The sequence below is a fragment of the Patella vulgata genome, chromosome 3 (genome assembly GCF_932274485.2).
Source record: "Patella vulgata chromosome 3, xgPatVulg1.2, whole genome shotgun sequence".
In the NCBI taxonomy this organism is placed as follows: domain Eukaryota; kingdom Metazoa; phylum Mollusca; class Gastropoda; family Patellidae; genus Patella; species Patella vulgata.
In genome coordinates this window covers 57332091-57343687 of record NC_065881.2, presented here as the reverse complement: position 1 = coordinate 57343687, position 11597 = coordinate 57332091, and the positions used below count along the sequence as shown (strand labels likewise).

Here is an 11597-nt window from a genome sequence, read left to right as displayed (position 1 = left end):
ATAAATGGGAGAATAAATAGTTTTAAAAAATCAATTGTAATAAATAGAATAGTTATTTTGTTGTATGTTTTTGGAAGTGTTTATAAACTATGTAGTGAACACATTCCAACACTTACAGTGTATTGTGTGAAAGCTTTTTTACTTTCAAAAATTCATATTAATAATAAGTGCCTGTGTTACGGCCTGAACCTCACATGCTTGAAAATGCAAAGGTAAAGTGTTATCAACAGATCTGAGATAGCTTAAGCCTACAATCATTTATTTTATTTATTTGCTCCTAGTGTTTGAATAGTTTTGATTAAATCTAAACTTGGCGATTATACCAGGATTTTACTGATAATAGCTTCACAGAAAACATTCTTTAAACATGGAGACTTCTTAGAGAAATGGCAATGTCATCTATTGATGGCTTTTCTGATTGGTAGCAGCATTAAGTATCTAGTCATTACCACAAATTATACAGGTAGCCATATATTTGTAAGTGATTTGTGAATGTGCTGTAAGCCCATTAATTAGCGTATAAAGTGCTTATAGTTAAGGTGTGAAGCTGTCTAACTCTGTTGATAGACAGTTGAGGTGAACAAAAGCTCGAGACAACCACACACTGTGACTTAATCCCTCTTGACCAGGTTAAGTGAAGAAGAATGAGGATTTTGTCAGCTTTGATATTAAATCAGTGACTTTTGTTATTTTCTGATATTTGAAGAGATTTTTTTTAGTGTTGTATATCAGTCCCTGTAGTTTTACATAAGGTAAGTTCTTTATTTTTCTCCATGCACAATTTGTCAATATACATGTATTATCTTGAGATTTTGCAACAAATGAATAGAGTTTTATGTATCTGAGCCCAGCCCCCCCCCCCCCAATCAGTTTTGGGGTATCATTTCATCTACATGGAATTATAGATTTATGTGAGAGTAGTGCACACTGCAGAGGTTTAGTATAAATTGTAAAAAGCAAAAAAAAATTAAATGAATATAATTTAAAACACCTCATTTCCCACATTAGACCATTCTCTGATAGTACTTTTTTGCTATTCAACATAGTTTTTCCCAGACACCTTTAATTTAATGCATATATGCGTAAGAAATAGATGAACTATTTTGATTGATTTCTTTGTAAACTTAAAATTTTAAACATTCCATCCTGTCAGATATATTTTTTTCTGATGAATTTGACATGTGGTAGTATTAGTGTGTTTTAATGTGTCAATGTGTACAAGTTTATCTCTTCTATCCACGTAGGATACATTACTATGCCAACACCTGCTCTCATTCATATTAATGTATACTAATATTTTACAAATAAAATGGTCTTTTTTATGCTACAGCAGTTTTTGGCACCTATGCCCCAACAGGTTTGTTCAATGTACACATACGAAATTTACATTTTCTGTATTAACTTGAAAGCATATCAGATTTCATAAATAAAAAACATAAAAATTTGGATATGTTCATGGCGTAAAATAGATAAATGAAAGAAAAATAGTCATTAACAGTTTTATAAGATTGGTGATGCAAAATATTCCTCGATGAATGAGTTTTTCCATGGCACATGTAATATGTTAGAAATACCTATCTATAACCTACCAAGTCTTTTTAGCTGTTAAATAATATAAAAAATTTGAATCCCCAAAGACAACCAGAACAGGAATGAGTACATTTATTTTCATGAGTTTATATTAGTCTCCATCACTGTATTAGAAGGCTAGATTATTATTACTAAACAATAATGCAAATATTTAGTATCATCAAGATTCAGTTTTATTAAAGATACATTATGGGAGATAAGATAACAAGATGGCAGTTCTTGCTATAATAGTTAAAAACTAGATAGTGTAAAGGTAATTTGCTGAAAATTTCATTCAAATTGATCCACTATGAGCCGAGAAAGAAGCGGGTGAAATTTTTGCATAGTCTCAGTCATCATTACTAAAATCATTAATATAAACAGCTTAGTCTCGATTATCCACTTTTTTTGATTTAATTATCAACGACCGTTAGCGGCATATAAGAATCTAATCCAGCCAACATCGAAGGCTAGCCTTGACATCGAGAGTTTATTATGGTCTGGATAAGTTAATTAATGCCTAATTGATAATTTAGATAACATTATAGGCCTAAAGAAAGACTTTTAATAAGCAGATTATGCTCTTGCATAATGCATGTTTAATTAGATTTTTTTTTATTTATTATATTATGCAGTGCTGTATAATCAGGGAGCAGTGTGTTCAGTCCTCCGGTCCTCCATCCGACTAATCAACATTAAGAGTTTTTCTTTTATCAATAGTGCCCAAAGTATTGCAAAAAGTGACCGACAAGGAAAGATATGTTATAGATATTCATATTCTAAACAACATATCCCAAATTTATATGTTTTCATAAAAAATTGACAAAAATTATGGTTAACTGAAAATTTGATAAAACAGTCTTACTACTTCACAAACAAGCTTTTTTTGTTTTGTTAGCAGAGCCCAAAGTATGGCAAAGAGAATATGTTATAAATATTCATATTCTACACATATGTGTAGGATATGTATCTACTATGACAGATCTTTCCTTGTTGGTCACTATTTGCAATACTTTGGGTGATATTGCCCCAACCCCCCCCAGACCCTCACAAAAAAAACCCAAACAACTTTGGCTGTGATTAGTAGGACCCCAGTGTCCCCAGTCCCCAAAATTCAATTGAAGTCCTGAATTTCACATACATAAGATGATATTCAATCCACCTAGCACCCTCCTCCTCTGTCTTCCAATGTTTATATTATTATTTTGAATGGACGGATATAGGCTCATCAATAAAACTCCTTTTTCACATTTTGAATTTCATATTTTGGGGGTCAGTGATTCTAAAAATTAACATTATTTTGACATACTACTAAATAATAATTGATATAAAACATGTATTTAATGTGATCATCATAGCTATTAATCGTAATATAAGACAATTTTTCCTGTTAGGGGGGTCAGAAACAGATAGAAAAACACTAATAGATCTGACACTAATATTTATTGTTATAGATTGTAGTAAGTATGGGAAACTAATTATTATCACTTGTCAGTTGAGATTTATTTATGATCCCTTGAATTAACTTCTCACATTTCTTCATCAGTTTTATGAAAATGATTATGAAAAAGTGTTAGATGCCTTAAACACAGGATTAATTACTGTCAATTATGACATCACACAGTTCATTAACATAATTTATCTTTTTAATTTCTTTTGAAATGTACTTTTATGAACTGGCTTTTGGACAAATTATCAGTCTAAACAGAACATACAGTTATTTACTGCATTCATAAGTAAATTAATGAGATAATAATGGTTTAAAAACTGGTAAGAAATATTTATGTTCTGATATTTTTGGTAATTTTGTAACTATTTATATATGAAAATGCAATGAAATATTTATGTTTGAGACGATTTATCATAAAATGCTTAATTTATTTTTAATTGCAATTGATGACATGAGAGTTTTTTTTAGTTTCATGCAGTAATAATGACATTTCCTCTAAAAATTGAAGAAGAATCACAGATTTTTTTTTCTGCTTTATTTTGCATTATCAAAATATCTGGTTAAATTGCATTCAGTATTTATAAAGATAATTATGATGAATGGAAAATTTGTCCTGTTGCCCATTACTGTGGTTTAAAGCAGATCATCTGATTATTGTAATCCAGATTCATCACCATTCACCACTCATCTTAATATTAATTGAAAATTGAACACATTATCTGTGTAAAAGAATTAGATTTGTCCTTATTGAAACTAGCTAAACACAAAAATAATATCAGTAAAATGCCAAGTTGATGATTTCACAACCTCATAGAGTTAAACTTCCGTAGCAGGTGCCAAAATCCTACCGTAGAACAACACTGGTTTTCTGTTTGGTCAAGTTGTTAGCATTAGTCGACCCTTGTATCATGCCGAGTCCCGTATGTTTGTACAAAAGATTGTTGGAGTTGTGTTGCTACAACTGGCGGCCATTAGAAAAGGATACATTGTACGATATTGAAATTTACATCTTGACTTTGAAGTTCTATCATGGTTTGCTGATGATCCATCAGCTATGTTGGTAATTTGCTTGCCGACAATCAGATGTAAATGGTATCCCTTGATTGTAACACCAAGTAATTTACTGCAGATTAGGAGGTTTTTAGGTTTTATGTGTAGGGTCTTAACCCATGATTTATTATACAAGTGTGAAATAATGAGTTATATAATTACTTTAATCCACAGCAAAAAGTCACTTTGACATTGATCTTAATTAGTACAATCTTAAATATATATTTTGATACAAATGTACTTACTTTTAAATAGGTTGTGCTCGTAGGTTCTGAATATCTTTTTTTTTTACAAACTGCTTGAAATTCGTTTTATCTTGAGGGAAATTTATGAAAAAAAAGTTGGGGTCTTTCATAATAATATAATTACAGTTTTTACAAAGTGCTTAAAGACACATTATGTAAGATTTAGATAAAGAGCTGACCATTCTTGCTATAATAGCTCAAAAATAGATAATGTAAAATGAAAATATTGAAAATTTCATTCAAATTACTTCATTCTAAGCCCAGTTATCACTGTTTGTAGTTTTGACATGAAATGTGCATTGTGGTAACCAGGCCACTGGTATATTCGAGACTTAGCCTTGCTTTCCCATTTTTAAATTGAATTTTTAAATGGCGAACCATTCTAATCTAGTTAAAATCTTGAGTATCCGATGCCATCAAGAGTTGATTATGGTTTTATTTTGTTAAAAAAATGTCTAATTAATATATAGTTTATATAACATTTCAAGCCTAAATAAAGACCTACAATAGGCAGATTTTATCTTCAGTGAAATGTATGAAAAACATTTGTGGCCTTTCATAATCTAATTACATAAATTACCTGCATGTGCAGCTGTAATGAGAGAGAGAGAAGAGAGAGATTTAACCTCCACTCAAACTAGGTCATTTCGGGACTAACACATGGTTCAATTTTATTTCAATAATTCGCTTGCGTGTAGGGGTCTTTAGCAGTGGCAAGAAACTGGAGGACCCGGAGAAAACCCACGAGTTTGGACAGGTGACCCTACTCCTTGTCACGTACAACCGGAGAATCGAAACCACGCCAGTTGACTCAGTGACAGACCTCATGATACAGCACGCACATGCTAATCATCCGGCCATCCAACCCCCCAGTTGTAATAAGACTTACTCTATTTCATGATTTATAGATCCTCCAAATATATAAATATATATCCAGAGAATTTTTTCCCCAAGGGGAGGCACAATTTTCCAATGCATATTCAAAGTACTTTTCAAAATGTTTTAATTGGATATTGTATATGGGGTCCTGTTTACCTCAAGAAACTGGAGGACCCGGAGAAAACCCACGAGTTTGGACAGGTGACCCTACTCCTTGTCACGTACAACCGGAGAATCGAAACCACGCCAGTTGACTCAGTGACAGACCTCATGATACAGCACGCACATGCTAATCATCCGGCCATCCAACCCCCCAGTTGTAATAAGACTTACTCTATTTCATGATTTATAGATCCTCCAAATATATAAATATATATCCAGAGAATTTTTTCCCCAAGGGGAGGCACAATTTTCCAATGCATATTCAAAGTACTTTTCAAATTGTATATGGGGTCCTGTTTACCTTTGACGACTTAGAAATTGACATGAATGGGTCGCAACGCATATAATAATGTAATATGAATGTATGTAAACTGATTTAAATTTGATTGTTTTACTCTTTTACTCTTAATTTCAAATCAGCTATGTTCGGCGAAATACACCAGAAGCTTCAATCGAATGGCAGTCTTTAGCAACTGGTTATTCCAGTCTACACCGAAAGTATTTATTGTGCATGTTCTCCAGATAAGAATATGGCGTCACCGTTTGACATAAACGCATTATGGTACACAATACGTGTACTATGTTTATTTTGTCTTAAATATTGGATATCATAAGCCCATCTTTTGATCACAACATCAATGTTGATCATTTAAATTGACAAATAATTCGTGTTTTCAATGTCAAAGACTTTGGATGATACTGAGTTACAGACTTGGCTACTTTATATATAACCTGTATCTGGATGTTATGCTACCTAGAGAGCCTTGTGAAATTTGTTCTTGCTATGGCTTCAAACAAAATGGCATCTTAATTTGTTACATAACTTCTTAAAATGCCACATATAATTATAAGAATCTGAGCTTTTAGCACACCGGCATGACGTCATGACTTATGCATGTGCATAGTTTGTGAAAGCCAGTTACAGTGCCTGTGCAGATTGTTGTGAGTGTAGTCATAGAGACACCATATGTCAAAGATGTTTTCATCAATGAATATTCATTGCACATCTTCATGCTTTTAAGTGATCTTAGTGATAGAGTAAGATCCTCTGTGGGCTATGATGTGACAGGTAAATCATCGTTCAAATGATTCCATATATTACCACCTACTTAGAGAAACACTTGAAGTAGAATAATTTATTAAACATTATCTTGTTTTCCCAGGGTTAATTTTGAATTTTAAACAGTTCACATCAGTAATATTCTTACTTTTATAAGGATGTTGAATCTTAATGGTGCATGAACATAACTTTCATGAATAATGAATATGAACGTGAGAAAGTTTTTAAAATTATAATTTAATGTCGGACATTGACTTCTAATGTAAGTAATCTGGTTGAAAAATATTATCATTACAGACAGAATATATTTTACGTTTTTTGTTACATCCCGCAAATCTGTTCACTAAAATTATTTATGTGTCTGTGTATACACAGATGGTAAAAGGGGGCAGACTTACTTTGTTAACCGAAATGACACCACTTTATTTAACAATGAATACACCAATATTCTAGGGTCAGATATTTTGTATCCTTTGGCAGTTGCCATAAAAAGGTACCTGTATAATATTCATGGACTCTCTATGAATTGAATATATTATTTTTGTATTTCTTGTGTAGACCACAGGAGTTGTCAGAATGAACTAGCCTATCAACCTGAAACATGAAAATAATATAGCCTCAAGGCAAGGCAATTGTCACAAACTATAATCGTTTTCATTCAAGCAGCAATAAAATGTTCTCAACATTCAAGTGTGCCAATGTTTGTATATGTCAAATTAACTTAAGTGAAAAGGTGAAACCAGGAAGGGAAGATATCTCAGGAATAAATATACTTCTTTTTAAAATCTTTTTACATATTCCTTCATTCAAACTAAGTTCTATTGAAAGTTAAATTTAGGGAGTAGTGGACCACTAGATAATTATGCATAATGATGCATTAATTATGTAAGATAAATTGTACTGACTCATACAATTCTTTGGAAGTCAGACTAGATAACCTCCAAATACAATATAAACTATTGGTTGAATAGTTGTAGTTCTTACTTCACACAATAGAAACATTCATTTATCATCTAATTAATGCAATCCACAAGTGTTACCTCTTACTTTAAAAGGATACCTACAGTGATATTGCTTTGGAGACATTTCTTTAACTTCTATTTGCTTGGTCACTCTGATATCCACTTCTTTTCTATATAAGGGTATTGGGTACCATATCTCAACACTCCATATAATATTTTACTCTACTAAGTCTTCTATTTGATATAATCATTTTCTGTTTTTCTATGCTGGTGGAAAAAACATGGTATCTGTCGGTGCAAACTGTGTACTCATTATAAGTGTTACAGAAAGAACAAGCCAACCCTGCCTTGAGTATTACAACCATCACAACATGTAGTTATGAGATCATGATAATAATAAAGCATTTATCTGAAAAATGGCTGTCAAAATACAGTCAAACACTGGGATTATTGCATTATGTAAAGGGTGAAAAATAGTGTGAGATTTTACCAAATATTATCCTAACTGGTTTCATATGGTTGCCAAGATGAAATGCCTCAGTGCCTCTTGCTTAGCTTACATTCAAACGTAATTCAACCACATAAACTGATGAATAAGAACTCTTAGTATCTGATTAAGACAGGCATTTACTCCACTGAACATTGAATAAGAGGATTGCATTTCATATCCCATGAAAAACACAATGGGCATAGTGATATCTTTGTACTGGATATTATGACATCAAAAACCTCACAAGTTATTTTGATCAGGCATTTTGAATTTATTCACTGAAAAAGCATGAAATCTGATAGTTTAAAGTTAATGGTTTAAGTATATAGTAGGAAGATTTTTTTTCTATGAGTATCAACATTACCATCTTTAAATTTGCATGAATTGAATGAATATATTCTGAATATACATGTATACTGAATATAAATGAATAAGCCACTGTTCCCATAATATTTGAAGATGTTGTGCTTGATATATATTTGGGATAAAAGATACTTTTTGTCCTTGAAATGACAAATTAAATTTTCTGGAGGAAAAATCAAAATATAGGCCCCCTACAGGTACCACCATTCTGTAGTTACCATACTGGTCAAAAATTTAGGTAAACAGTTGAAGGGTCAGCTGAGGTTTAGATGCCGCCATATAACAATTAAATTGTGATAACAGACTTTTATTTCGGACAGCAACCAATTGCATTCAATTCATATCTGGTTTGAAATTGGATTGTCAACTTTTATGCCCCAAACAAATGAAATGGTGTTTGAGCATTGAAATTTAAACATACATTATGCAAGAGCTAAATCTGATTATTGCAAGTCTTTATTTAGGCTTCAGATGTCATTGAAATTATAAATTAGATCTTTATTTACACAACAAGCACAAAATCAACTCTGTAGACCCATGGATGGCTTGGATTCTGCTTGGATTTAAACAGGATTTCATTGATTGATTAAATTTTTAAATGGCGTCGTAAGTGGAGATTAACCATAGAAATATTAAGCGTTACGTTGACGTCATGCTCCCGGAAATTTTAGATCGAGGCTAAATGATAGAGTGTACGAAGCGCGGCCGCTGTTGAGCGAGGCCGCATGTCAGTCAATTTGATTGAAAGTTCGATATATACGGCCTTGATATTACGTTTAGTTGTGGTTAAAATGAGAGTTTGGATGTCGGTATTATACGCTCTTTTGTCACTTGCGTTTACAGAAAAATTATGGAAATTGATAAACATTGCAGCTAACATCACCCCAGTTGAATTGCAGCCCCATTGGATCACTGTTTCCTATTAGTATTTGCCTGCTTCAGCCGGTAGTTACGTAGGCCTACCAGTTATTACAAGAGTACACGCAGGCTAACAAGAAGTCGGCTATAATTATGCCTCATAATTATGTAGGTGGGGTTAACGCCTGTCAATCGAACGATCGGTCATTCTCGGCGACGGTGAAGAGAGAGCTGACTCCTATTTCTAGTCAAAAATTACAATGGTGATAACTTTGTTAAGAATAAAGTAATTTGACTGAAATTTTCAATATATTCTTCTTTCATCATCTATTTTTGAACTGTTATAGCAAGAATGGCCAACTCTCTATTAAAATCTCCCATAATGTATCTTTAAGAAGAATGTTTTTTAAAATTTATACCTTGTTTGTAAAATTCCTAATTAGATGTAGTGGTTCTGAAATGAATTTATATATGTCTTTATTTCATATGAAAGAATATTGACATCATCTTTGGCACAAGTTGATGTGAACAATCAACAAGTCAGAGTTCTTGACAGATTTTATTTTTTGAATCCGTATTTGGGTTCATTTTGGTTATATTGAATTTCAGAATTTTTCAAGTGAAAATTGTGGAGTAGCCTATTTTTAACTGTCTATAAAATGTTCTCAAAAAAGAAGGTGTAGTATTTTTTAGTACTTGATTTGGTCTGGTCATGCTTACACAACTTAAATTAGCTAAGTCTCTAACTCAATATAATCCAAAGTCTTCGACAATTTAAATCAAGATTGATGTTGTGATCTTACCGAAAAAAGATGGGCTTCTGATGCCCAATATTTAAGACAAAATAAACATTTTATCATTGGTACACAAATCGTGTACCATAATGCGTTTCAGGCTCATTTTTAACTTAAGGGACTCGAAGAACGAGGCCTGCCATATTCTTATCTGGAGAGCATGCGCAATAAATATTATGTAGACTGGAATAACCAGACGCCAGAGATTGTCATTCGATTGAGACTTCTGGCATAGTTTGCCGAACATAACTGATTTGAAATTAGTGTAAAACGGAAATGATTGAATGTAAATTAGTTTATATACATTCATATTACATTACTATATGCTTTGCAACACATTTGTGTCAATTTCTAGGTCCCAAATATTAGCAATTTAGCTCCTTTAAACTAAAATTATTAGCAATATTTTGAGCTGAACTTTTGCATGTAAAGATATCTGATTCAAAGCCCTTGCTCGTAGTTACCAAACAGTATGATGGGCAGTGCCACATTTCAGATTTCCAAATAGAAATTGTACATTATTTTTCTTCTTCACTCGTTACTAAAAGAGCTCATATTTTGAAAAGTAAAGTCCTTTTTCATCCTTGTATTAAGAATTTGAATTTTTCGAATTAAATTTTGAAAAAACCCAACAAATTTTTCCATTTGTGGATGTTACACATTATTTTGTAACGGTACTTGCAATAGAAGCACCAGTACCTCCTAGTATGATATAACTTAGTGAAGGGTAAATAGGCTGTTATAAAAAGAAATTGTACTTGATTTATTCATGCTACAATATAAAGGGCTTCATACTGACTTATTGAATACACAGAGATGATGAAGACCACAAACAGTGAGTACATGGGCTCACACTTTCAGTAGCTGTATGTTCACTGTACTGATAGGGTTATTAATGATACTATAGTGTAGATTTACTGCTCACCTCTTCATATTATTTTACTAGTTGGAAATTATTATAGCAGTAGTGTAACTTATATAAACAGATTGGACAATTAAAACATATTTACAGGTATTATGATTTATTGTTATAATAACCACAAATTAAACACTTTTTGTTTGAACTTTTGAATGGTTATGATATTAATTTCTTTTTAATATGAAATGGAAAATGGACAATGTTCTTCTTTGTTTATTGTTAAATTAAGCATGAAAGCATTATGTTTTGAAGAGCTTTACTATTTCAAATATTTTTCATGTTTCTTCACTGAATGAATTATAAAACAAAACATTTTGATATTGCTCAAAAGGAATGACTAGAAAATTTCTTTTCTCTTTCAAGACTTTCGTTAGAACTAATAAATAAACTATGATATTTCATTATTTTTAGAAAAATAAAAAAAAAATATTACAAATTTATCCACTGAAAGTGGATAGAAAAACTTGATTCCTGACAATTAAGTACTGTTACTATTAACATATAAGTAAAGACTGCAGGAGTTAAGACTATATTGTATTACTGAGATATCCAATTTGGAACGGAAATTTTAGTCCACTGCATTAAAAAACAAGTTGTTTTTCTGCTGGGACAGAAGGAGGATATATTAGACAGTACTATTTTTCAAGTGAACACCACTTTTTTCGAGGGGAGGGATGCACAGTACAAACTCTAGATATGCCACCGTACCAGATTGGGATGAAATTAAAAATCACAAGATAGCTATAAAGATAGGTTGAAAAACATTCTCTAAATAATATATATTTATAAGTTCATG

General features: G+C 31.9%; 1 protein-coding gene across 2 annotated transcripts in view; it reads left to right on the top strand.

Annotated features, from left to right (window-relative positions):
* The first annotated feature begins 544 nt into the window (after positions 1-544).
* The window catches only part of LOC126814623 (uncharacterized), a 60184-nt gene continuing 49131 nt past the window's right edge, over positions 545-11597 (top strand). The window contains exon 1 of one of the 2 annotated variants that reach the window (XM_050539899.2): positions 545-752. The gene's annotated coding sequence lies outside the window, so the exon portion shown is untranslated. Of the gene's footprint in view, positions 753-10729; positions 10895-11597 lie in introns of those variants that run through there. The other variant, XM_050539897.2, reaches the window with a different exon arrangement.